The sequence below is a fragment of the Protopterus annectens genome, chromosome 4.part0 (genome assembly GCF_019279795.1).
Source record: "Protopterus annectens isolate FY-2018-M chromosome 4.part0, PAN1.0, whole genome shotgun sequence".
Lineage (NCBI taxonomy): Eukaryota > Metazoa > Chordata > Ceratodontiformes > Protopteridae > Protopterus > Protopterus annectens.
The window spans coordinates 1,435,206,950-1,435,219,707 of record NC_056733.1 but is presented as its reverse complement, the minus strand read 5'-3'; the positions used below and the strand labels follow the sequence as shown (position 1 = coordinate 1,435,219,707).

General features: G+C 39.4%; 1 protein-coding gene across 1 annotated transcript in view; it reads right to left on the bottom strand.

Moving 5' to 3' along the window:
* Positions 1 to 4,728, bottom strand: part of LOC122799895 (E3 ubiquitin-protein ligase RNF14-like) — a 513,500-nt gene extending 508,772 nt beyond the window's left edge. Inside the window, exon 1 of the mRNA XM_044069272.1 lies at positions 4,601 to 4,728. The gene's annotated coding sequence lies outside the window, so the exon portion shown is untranslated. The remainder of the gene's footprint in view (positions 1 to 4,600) is intronic.
* Positions 4,729 to 12,758: the final 8,030 nt, after the last annotated feature.

Here is a 12,758-nt window from a genome sequence, read left to right as displayed (position 1 = left end):
TGGAGACCGTTGTAAATGGACAATCACAGGGCAACATAACTGTTATAAAATTAATAGTTTAAGCTTGTAACATCAATAAGTAAGAAAAGGTATCCCATGTGTCGGTTTTTGTTCCATTCCAGGAGACTTGGCATTTGGAAGCTTAAATCATACCTCTCAATCTTTTATCACAAGAATTCTGGACAAAACCAAAAATAAATGGAGAGCAAATGCCCAACATCAGGGACAGATTTTAAATCTATTTACTGACATTTTTTTTTTTACCAGGAAACTCCGACTGGATAATTTTAACAGTGTTCAGAGGAGGCCCTGGAAGAAAATCTCCACAAGTAAAAGACCAGAAAATAGATATACGGGTGATAACAGGGAACACTGGACTGAGAGTAACTTGCATCTATGAATACGAACAGGAGTTACGGTCAGTCCAGTGTTCACCATTACCACTGATCACTTGAACATCTATTGTTAGGGTAAGTTATACTTTCACAACTGTACTTTTCCGACTTTACTTTGAAATGTCACTATCTCCATGGCTTTGTTTTACTCTGTAGTACCTCACAAGCTGTTCTGTGCAGATGTGGGCATGGTCTTTGTGACTTGGCAGGTGAAAGAGGAGTGTCATCACATGGGAACCATACACCCATGCAGATGCGACATGAGTTTTCATTGTCTATTTGTATATTTAATTAGCAGGGGGTGCAGGGGGGCTTGCCCTTCTGCAAAAACGAAAGAAAAAATAAATAGCACTATAACTGCTGCACCCCCCCCCCAACAGCCCTGCTAATGAAATATACCAACTCCAAAATCACAGTACATTGAGGAAAAGGGTAAACTATGAATACACAATGAATATTCATATTGCCATAGGTATGAATATTACTTAAGTTTACAAAGACATCACTGACTGTTGGCTGGTGGGAGGGGTTTAAGCCAGACCTCATACTGCCCATCCTACGAGGTACTGCAGTAATACATATTCATCTCCATTATAAATACATTATTTTTGTGGCAAATTGCAATGACTGATATTACTAAACAGTATTAATTATTATAATTAGTGACATTAAAAGGTACATTGCAACAAAAATAATTTCTTTTCAGCAATTTTCTAACTACATAATGCAAATAAAGATGTCACTGGTATGCAGCTTTTGCGCCCCTTATTATTTTGGCTGTGTTATTGAAGGAAGAGATCAAATGCTATTAGCCCGCTTTGGCTTGTCCTCACCGGGTGTGATCAACTGTATGCGATCACATGTAGACAAGTAAGTAAAAATATATAAAAAGAGTGGAATGCTACTCCACCTAGTCTTTGACCACTTAAATGAAGGAACAAAGATAAAGCTAAAAACAGTTGTTGTTGGGTCTTCCGGCTTTTCCCGGTTAAGGGTCGCCACAGTGGAACTCCGGTCCACTAATGATTGGCAGTAGATTTTTAAGTGCCGAGTTGCCAGCCCTGACGCACAACCTTCAACGAAGGTACGCCCATTCACGCATGTCTCCACACAGAAGACACTCTAGCTGGGAATCGAACAGGACGTCTTACTGTGAGGCGACAACGCTACCACAGCACCACCACCGCAGTACACAGATAATATTAAGACATTTGTGAAAAAAATATTGCTGTTGTTCTTTCACTTAGAAAAAAAAATTCACTGTCCTGAGTGCAACTTATACCACCATCCAAGAATGCATTTCTGGGCATAGAAAAAAATACATCCTGGTCACTTCCCCACATCATACCTTTCAATTCTCCCTGATTTTCAGGGACATCTCTGATATGGACTTAATGCCTGTAACGACTTTTAGGGAAAAGGTCATGAATTACATTTAACAGATAACAATAATTACAATTATGGGCGATAATGGAGAACACTGAACCATACCTCTCAACTGTCCATGATTTTCAGGGACACCCCTGATTTTGACTCAAATTTTAGCTCCATAGCTCTCAACCTTCCATTGCCAAAATGAGGAACACTCGCCTTCATAATGTGGAACAAATGGGCAAAATGTGGAACACATACTAATGGCTTACTAACAACTTCAACTAGGAAGGTCATAGGATGGTTAAAATATGCTGGTTTTACTTAAGGTTACAATACGTCCGGGTTTCCGCGGATACATCCTCTTTTTTGGGCTCCTGTCCGGGCTGTTTTTGAAAATTCACGGACAAAGAGCAGAATTTTCAAAAAGCAGACATCCCTATTTCGGAGTTTTTTCTCCTCTGTTTTTTTTTTTTTTGATTGGCTCGTATACCTATATACGAGCCAAGCAAAAAAAGGAGCTCTGTTCAATGCGGAACTGTTTGATGTTTCGCACTGAACAGAAGAGGGTCCACTGTGCGCATTTTTGATTGGCTCGTATACCAGTATACGAGCCAATCAAAAATCCCCAAACATTTTGCTCTTCAACCTAAGAGGACGAAATAATATATGTGCTGGTAGCAGCACATTTTTTTCATCCTCTTTCACATACAAAGAATTATGGTAACCCTAGTTTTACTTATAAAGAAGATCTTTTAATGAATTAATATGATTAAATTTCTATTTACCATGGATTTCACTTAAAAAATCCTAACACTGAATGTGTGACAGACTCTTTCAATGTGGAACTTTGAGGAACATGAACTTTTTAAGTCCCAAAATGAGGTACGTTCCTCGTAATGAGGTACACTTGAGAGGAATGTTTAGCTCTGTCCCTCTTAATCCTTCCTAAAACTGGGACTTTAGGAGGATAGGTGGTGAATTATACTTAATAATGATAATAAGAATTATACGGTGGTGCAGCGGTAGCGTTGTTACCTCACAGCAAGAGGTTCTCCCGTTCAATTCTCAGATGGAGTGCGAGGAGTGCCTTCTGTGTGGAGTCTGCATGTCCTCCCTGCAGTTGGGTGGACGTTTGAAAGACATGCGTAAATGGGCGTGCCTTCGTTGAAGGTTGAACGTCGAGCTGGCACTTCGGCGTTCGTGAAAATCTACTGCCAATCATTAGCGGACCGGAGTTTCGCTGTAGCGACCCCTAACCGGGAAAAGCAGAAAGACAAACAACAATGACAATAAGAACTATACACTTATTTTACTTCAGCAAATGTATATCAGTTCACATTCACTTATTCTGCCATTGTCTCAAGTTAATAGCATTAATATTTTTTAAATATCCATGGCTTTCTTTGGATTTGTCTCTGATACTGTTGTAACGTGTCCCTGACTGATTGAGAAACATGCACTGGGATTACACAGTGTTTTTAAACGTTATGACAGCAGCACGCATACGTACGACTACGCTTCTGCCTTAACACTCCATGCTAAGTAAGACGTAACTTACGTACAGTAAGTATAACTACAGAAATTACACGTATGACACGGTTAAATGTTACTCCCATAGACAATAAAGTTGCCAGAATGACAAGTGTTTGCATTTGCTGAAGGATATGACGTCTAAAAACAAGCTGTTACTGTTTCCTAACTTTAGTATTCAATTAAGTGCTATAAATGTTATTAGGAACAGACCGAAATATAAGGCAAAATGAGGACGTTCTGTATTTCTAGACAGTTGAGAGGCATGCCTAAAACAAACAAAAATCATCACAATGTGCACTGTTCCGTGAAATTCTACTTCTAATATGTCGTTGTTGTAATGTTTGAAAAAACTTCCACCCCAAAAAAAAGGGGTAGATAAACGTTAACTATTCCACGGAAAAGCTACACAGACTATGATTATGGCTTAATTCAGAACCATGTAAGTGATCTTAACTTTCGGGAAGTTTGTTTTTTAAGAAAAAAACAGAGCATGTGTTTCTGTAGATAAACGCTGTTCAGCTTTTTCCCACCTTTAGTAACACCACTATCTGTTTACTGAGTTAAAAAAGGAAATAATGAAACAAAGGAGAACATATTGGCCCTGGCCGTAGCAAAGCGACATCGCTCGGACAAGGAAGCGAGGAGAAATCTCACAAGGAAAGGAAGTCCTATGTGGATACACCCTGGCTGAGATGTGTTACTTTTTTTTTTATTATCGAAAACACCAATGATAGAGAACAACTTCTGAACTCGAACTCAACCGCCCTAAAGTCTCATTCAAAACGCAGAAATGTCGTCACAGTTATCTATTTGTTTTTGGACCACTGCCCTGCCTCTGTTGGTCTTATAAGCAGTCAAATAATGGAGCGAAGGTATTAACAGGCCATTTTCTCTGTAAAGATAAGTTCATATACGAAATGAAGCATCTGCGTTTTATTATATCCAAGGTGTAGAGTGTTTGTATCCACGGCCCCCAAGTACAGGACCAGTCCTACCAATCAAACCCAAAGTCATACGTACGCAGGATAAATGCGCAGGACGCTATCTGCAGCGAAGTTAATGAGTGATACTATACACCTTTTTACAAATAGTTTTACTTGTCAGGTAAATTACAGTTCTTATTACAGTGCACCCACACGCAGCACATTTAACTATCGTTAAACCAAGCGTTGTTAAAAGGGTGCCTTCCTGGTAAAAAAGCTTGAGATGCAGACCGATGAATACAATACTAAGCAGCACGAATGTCTTAAAACTAATTACCAGACAGCATAATAAAATGTGCGTATTTAAAAAAATACCTGATGAATTGTCTCGAATCCACTTACTAGTGTAAGTCGTACGGTAATTGCTGTTTGGAGTACAGCGCACTCTGCTCACATTTCACCAAAACCTTTTGATGATGCAACTAAAAGCAATATACTAACATAAAACACATAAAATTACAATATGATACTACTACGCACACAATAAAGTAAACATATTAAAATTAAGCAGTTAAGCATCCACCGAATGGGTCAGAACAATTTATATGGTTTTGGCATTTATTATATATTATTTGCTGTTTCAAATTAGAAATAATTCCATACCTGTCAACTTCCTAGTTCATGAAATCTGAAAAAAAAGCCAAAATAATGGGGGGGGGGGGGGGGGTCAAAGGCCCACAAATAGCGGGGGGGGGGTCAAAGGCCCAAAAATAGTGACACATTTTAAACATTGCTATTATCCACATAAAAAAAAAAAGTGGATAGGATAACAGGTTTTTTCATCAGCTTGCATTTTCTGAAGAATATTCATGGTTGGCCTTTGGTCAGTTGGTGCCCTAGGCAAAAGGGATCCACAGTGCCCCCCCCCCCCCCACCACACACACACACACACACACACACACACACCAACCAGTGCCCCAGCCAGATCTAGCAACATCATCCAGATTACTGGAAAAGTGGCCCTGCTAGAGCGGCACCGTAGGCGGCTGCCTAGTTGGTCTATGCCTAAGGCTGGCTATGAAAATATTAAGTCTGAAACTCCAATGCTTGTAATTATTTAGTGGCTTCAGTGATTTGCCAGAAAACCACAGATTTTATTAGGGACAGACCAAAAATGTGAGGCAAAAATCTGGACAGACGAGAGCTAGTTCTCTTGGAAATCAGTGGCTTCTGGTTAAAATAGATGTCTGGATGAACAGACTGATAGAGATCATCTATACTTTTTCCGTAAAAGAACCATGTAATATAGCAATAACCCATGCCTGGGTGTGGGTAATGCTGGATTTACCCACGGTTGGCGTGGTTTGGTCACGAGGGCGAAGCCCGAGTGGCCAAACAAAGACAACCGTGTGTAAATCTAGCATTAACCTCACCCAGAAGTGGGTTATTGCTATTATACAATGACATTATTTAAGAAAAAAATTATTTTTCTTAAATAATGGCATTGTATAATGCCTCCTTGCTACCCTTCTGCAGCTCTCTGGTATTCTGCGTCAGTTCTGATGTACTGCGCATGCGTATGCTTACGCAGTACATCACAGTTGTGGGCAAAAGCAACGGAGAAAGTAAGATCTCCGTTGCTTTTTACAAACTGTCTCGCTGTGTTAAAGGAGTTTAACATAGCGAGACAGCTTTAAAAAAGCAATGGAGAGTCTCCGTTGCTTTTTTAAAGCTGTCTCGCTATGTTAAACCCATTTAACATAGCGAGACAGTTTTGAAAAAAGCAACGGAGAAAACAAGATCTCCGTTGCTTTTTACAAAGTGTCTCGCTATGTTAAATGAGTTTAACATAGCGAGACAGCTTTAAAAAAAACCCATTTAACATAGCAAGACACCTTTAAAAAAAACAGTGGAGATAGGAAGATCTCCGTTACTTTTTTTAAAGCTGACTCGCTATGTTAAACTCCTTTAACATAGTTCTCCGTTGCTGTAAAAAAAGAGTTATACTAATGGAAAAAGTCTGGGCGACCGGACCTTTTTCCATTACTATAACTCTGATTGACAACATGCATGCTGACCAATCAGTGTGCACGTTTTGGAATATTAATGGGGGGGTTGTTGTATAATATAGCAATAACCCACGCCTGGGTGTGGGTAATGCTGGATTTACTCACGTTTGGAGTGGTTTGGTCATGAGGGCGAAGCCCGAGTGGCCAAACAAAGCCAACCGTGGGTAAATCCAGCATTACCCACACCCAGAAGTGGGTTATTGCTATTATACAATGACATTATTTAAGAAAAAAAAAATTACTTTTCTTAAGTAATGGCATTGTATAATGCCTCCTTGCTGCCTTTACGCAGCTGTCTGGTATTCTGCGGCAGTTCTGATGTACTGCGCATGCGTATATTTATGCAGTACATCAGAGCTGTGGGCAAAAGCAATGGAGAAAGCAAGATCTCTGTTGCTTTTTACAACCTGTTTCGCTATGTTAAACGAGTTTAACATAACGAGACAGCTTAAAAAAAAGCAACGGAGAATCTTCGTTGCTTTTTTTAAAACTGCCTCGCTAGGTTAACATAGCGAGACAGTTTTGAAAAAAGCAACGGAGAAAGCAAGATCTCCTTTGCTTTTTAAAGTGTCTCGCTATGTTAAATGGGTTTAACATATGAGACAGCTTTAAAAAAAGCAACAGAGATGCTCCGTTGCTTTTTTTAAAAGCTGTCTTGCTATGTTAAACTCGTTTAACATAGCGAGACAGGTTGTAAAAAGCAACGGAGATCTTGTGTTCTCCGTTGTTGTAAAAAAAAAAAAAAGAGTTATACTAATGGAAAGAGTCTGGGCGAACGGACCTTTTTCCATTACTATAACTCTGATTTACAACGTGCATGCCGAACAATCAGCGTGCACGTTTTGGAATATTAATGGGGAGTCATTGTATAATTTCTGTTTTTATACTGCTCCACTCAATGTACCTTACTGACATTGACAGGGGCCTCCCTAGAGTAATTGATATGGTACTCACAACCCCATATTGTTATCTGTCATGGAAAATGCAGAAACATTACCAAAAATGTGAGGCAAAAATCTGGACAGTCGAGAGCTAGTTCTCTTGGAAAACAGTGGCTTCTGGTTAAAATAGATGTCTGGATGAACAGACTGATAGAGATCATCTATACTGTTTCCGTAAAAGAACCATGTAATTTCGTTTTTATACTGCTCCGCTCAACGTACCTTACTGACACTGGCAGGGGCCTCCCTAGAGTAATTAATATGGTACTCACAACCCCATATTGTTATCTGTCATGGAAAATACAGAAACATTGCCCCCCACACACACACACACACATACTAATTTATTTATTTGCATTTGTTTTCTAGGGTAGAGAACTGATCTCTATGGACCTTTTTCAGACTCAACCCTGGAGTGGTGTCTGGTTGAGTCATACAGTTAGGCAGTGGAAGCTGAGGGAATCAAACCTTGCACCCCTGGACCTCAGGAAAGATTTTTATGCAAATATGTATCATTTTAGCTGTTGTTATGTACATTCATAAAAATACTGTTTTAGAAGAGCAGTCCAAAATGTTAAGGACAAATTCATATGACAGACACTGATTCTGACGCTTTTATTTATTAATTTATTTGTTTAAGTTTGTGTATCAGGGTTGTACACTTGCTCACAATAGGGCATTTACAGTTACAGCCTGGCCATGAATAAATATTTAGTCTTATAATAGAAAAGTTATGTTTTTAACAGATGTTTGGAAAATAGCACAGTGAAGGAATATGCCTAGTTGCATTCCTGGACTATAGACTTGAATGTATTTTATACTTCCCTTTTTATTTGTGGTAATTACTACTTTGCTCTGCAACTATCAGTATCTGAAGAACAACCCAAACAAGAAACAGAAAATGTTTTTTCTTTATATCTTGATCTTCAGTACAGTATTAATGTCACTGTATCACCTTTAAATGTCTAGTATTAATTCTGCTTGATAAAACAGGATAATGTGTGACCCGAATGCTCATATTACGATAGACAATACAGGATATGAGGACTGCTTGGGTCCATATGGGTGGGACAACAGGAATAAAGAAAAAGGGGCCACTGTCCTTTATTCTGTAAAAAGAGGAATGACGACTGTTTACTGAATCAGTACAGATGATTTCAGCAAGAGGGACAGTCACACGATCAGGTACAAGAGTGGCCAATATGCAACTCGGGTAGACTTCATCCTAGTAAGGAAAGGGCATTGGAGTAGAATCAGTGATTGCAAAGTCATTCGCAGTGAAATAGTCAGCCTACAGCATAAACTACTGGTTGCCACAATCAGCAGCAAGCAGTGGTCAAAGAAGGTTCTAAGGTCAGCAGAAATTAGGCTGAAGACCTGGAAGCTGACTGGAGAGAAAGTATAAGAGTTCAAGGAATTACTCAGGGCTTTAGCACTTCAGGAAGAACAGGAAGTAGGTGAAGTTTAAGAAGAATGACAGCAGCTCAAAATAGAATGTGTGAGGACTATAGAACTGATATGCAGCCGAGCCAGGTACGGAAGCAAGGTACAAAATGAAAGCTGGTGGTGGAATGTAAAAGTCCAGGAAGTCATCTGTAAAAGGAAAAACTTCAAAGACCAATGCACGTTAGGTTCAAGCAAGGCACCCTTTATTACTTGCAGCAAGGAGACAAAGCATGTAGGTACAGGAGTTGTCTGACTTTCTGGTGATCAATATGTTATTCTTATACAGTTCTCTTCATGTCACACAGAAAATGTTACTAATCTATTTCTGACGTAGTTGGATACAGTTTTCTGTATGTTTCACAGAAAATGTTACCAGACTTATTGCTGACATGGTCAGATTATTTGCTGTCTTGCAAAAACATTTTGAGAAAAACAACCTGGCCTTGGGCTTATTTTAGCCCACCTGACTTTTCAATTCTTCAATTGTACAGTTCTAATACATGCGTTACATTTTGTCTAGATTCAAGGTACGTTTCTAGCTTTGGTACAAGTAATGCTGACTATGGTTTAAACTTTCAAGCATCTATTGTTTTCTTTATCAAAGCTTCTAGCAGCTGTACATTTTCTCATGGCATATGCAGAAATGAAATGTCTCTTTGTTAAGTTTCTAATAGCTGCACATATTTTCATGGCATAAGCAGAAATTAAATGTCTCTTATTATTTTCATGACATAAGCAGAAATGAAATATCTCTTGTTAAGTTTCTAATAGCTGTGCAGATTCATGCAGTGTGAACAGAATAAATGTATTTACCCTTTTAAACATCATCAAAAGAAAGAATGAGTGCAGGAAAAAGGGGGAGATAGAAAAGATGGACAAGGCTTAAAAGGAAAACTGGGTTGCAGTAGTGAAGAACAAGGCATCGGAGACACCCTACCATCTTCTGGAAAGTCACTCGGGAGTTGGCACAAGAAACTCCATCAGGTTGCAAGACAAACGCGGAAGGATAAAGAAGTCATCAGACACTCTTTGTAAAGGTTGTTGGCAACAAATTGCTCTCCAGTCAACAGGACATCAAAGGTAGATGGAAGAGTATTTCCTGCAGCTTCTGATTGAAGAACCCCACCACAGTAGATGTACTGAACCAGATACAGCGTATAATGAAAGAAGAGCAGGACCCCATCCTAGAAAAAGTAAAAGCAGCACTAAGGAAAATGAAAATTAAGTCAGGGAAAGCAGCAGGCACAGATGAGGCCGCAGCAGATATGATGAAGATGATGATGAGATGGGGAAAAATGGCTTGTGAGAGAATTCCTAGCAGTTCAGAGAGTAAGGTGTATCCCAGATGACTGGAGAATAACCACAGTAGTGCCAGTAAACAAGAAAAAGGGGATGCTCACAACAGTGGGCATTACAGAAGTATTAAACTCCAGTCACACTGCATGAAAGTTCTGGAGAGGGTGATAAACAGATATGCAGAATAGAAGAATGAAGATGAACAGTTTGGATTCATATCAGGATGTAGCACAAATGACCCTGTGTTTGCAGTGAGACAGATAGTTGAGAAGAAGCTAGAGATGAGAAAATAGTCCATTTAGGCATTCTTAGAGTTGGAGAAAGCATATGATAAATGGCAGTCTTATGGTGGTTCGAACTTCCAAAAATATTGGTTCAATTAGTGCGGGTTATGAACAAGAACTCAATGACTCAAGTACAAATAGTGTTCAGTCTCACAAAGGAGTTGCATTTAGATCATCTCTGAGCCCAATGATGTTCATACTGGCGATTGACTAAATTAGCAAAAAGGACAGATGGGGCAAGTGTTTGCAGACAATGTGGCATTACAGACAGACTCTGAACAAAAACTTCAACAAAGGATAGGGGAATGGAATGCAAAACTGAAGACACATGGGATGAAACCTAGTATAGGTAGCACAATTGTAATGGCAGCAAAAGTGGAAATCAGAAAAAGCCAAGAATTGAGATATAAGGGAAGGAACAGGTTAACAGTTTGAAGTATCTGGGAGGGTGGAGAGTTAGATAAGGAGAAGGGAAGTTTGAATGAGATCAAAGTTAGAATTGGGGGGTAGCAGCCACTTGGCACAGAATGTCAGGGGTAATGTATGACAGAAAAATGCCAAACAACCTGAAAAGTAAGTTGTAAAAAACAATAGTGCAACCAGTACTACTGTATGGTACAGAAATGTCCTCAGTAAAGGTAGAGTAGCTGAGGAAGTTAAAGCTGATGGAGATGAGGTTTTTGAGATGGGTGGTAGGATGCACAAAGAAATGGGGACACCAGAGCAGAAGCCAAAGTAGCTCTAGTAGAGAAGGTCAAAGATAACAGATTCTGGTGGTTTGAACACGTGCAGGAAAGCTGAAGAAAATTAACATCCAATACCTTTTAGAGTCAAATAACAAATGTACCCATATAGACTGACATACAAAGAAAGCCCTCTGCTTAGGCACCTTTACAGTCATGGAAGTGAAAGGATAATATTAACTCTAATTTCACTTCTATGACTGTGGCAGTTGGTGAAGAGGATTAAGGCTGTGAGCTCCAGTTTCTGTACTATAGCTTTGATTCCCTTACCCCTTATTTGCCTGTGGTGTGGTCTTGACCAAGTCACTCAACCATACATTTCTTCTGGGTTGCCCCTAAAAAGGGACATGTGCCCAGTGGGCTTACCTGCTTAACAAACAGGCATATATTTATTTATGTATTCTATCAGTGAATAAGCACCTTAAATCACCATACTGTGGATTCTTAGTTGAAAGGATAAGCCTCTTAAGGGAAAACTAAACACATATATATCCAGAAGCTGTTCATGTTACAGAAGCAGTGACACCAGCAAGTGCAGCAACATATGCTGGAGGGTTTGGGTTCCAGTGCCAAATGAAGACTAATAATAAATTTCTAATAGTGTTTTTTTTTCTCCCAGAGAGTGCTTGCTAACTTCAAGCTGTGATTTAAAGTGACATACATCAAAATGCACAACAGTGGAGAACTTTGTAAATGGAGACTTGCAGGGCAACATAACTCTTATAAAATTAATAGTTTAAGCTTGTAACATCAATATGTAAGAAAAGGTATCCTATGTGTCGGTTTTTGTTCCATTCCAGGAGACTTGGAATTTAGAAGCTTAAACCATACCTCTCAACTTTTTATCACAAGAATTTTGGACAAAACCAAAAATAAATGGAGAGCAAATGCCCAACATAAGGGGCAGATTTTAAATTTATTTATTGACATTTTTTTACTGGGAAACTCCGACTGGATAATGTTAACCGTGTTCAGAGGAGGCCCTGGAAGAAAATCTCCACAAATAAAAGAACAGAAAATAGATATACGGGTGATAATAGGGAACACTGGATTGAGCGTAGCCTGCATCTATGAATACGAACATGAGTTACGGTCAGTCCAGTGTTCTCCATTATCGCTGATCACTTGAACATCTATTGTTAGGGTGAGTTATACTTTCACAACTGTACTTTTCCGACTTTACTTTGAAATGTCACTATCTCCATGGCTTTGATTTACTGTAGTACCTCACAAGCTGTTCTGCGCAGATGTGGACAAGGTCTTTGTGATTGGTAGGTGAAAGGGGCGTGTTGTCACATGGGAACCATACACCTATGCAGATGCGACATGAGTTTTCATTGTCTAGTCATATATTTAATTAGCAGGGGATTTATCCCCCTCCCACATGGGGGATGCAGGGGGGCTTGCCCCTCTGCAAAAACGAAGGAAAAAATAGCACTATAATTGCTGCACCCCCCCCCCCCACACACACACACACACACACACACACACACCCGCTAATGAAATATACCAACTCCGAAATCACTACATTGAGGAGAAGGGTAAACTATGAATACACAATGAATATTCATACCGCCATTGGTATGAATATTACTTAAGTTTACTAAGACGTAACCGACTGTTGGGTGGTGGGATGGCTTTAGGCCGGACATGCTACTGCCCATCCTACAAATCCATCTCCATCATAAATGCATGATTTTTGTGGTAAATTGCAATGATTAATATTACTAAACAGTATTAGTTATTATAATTAG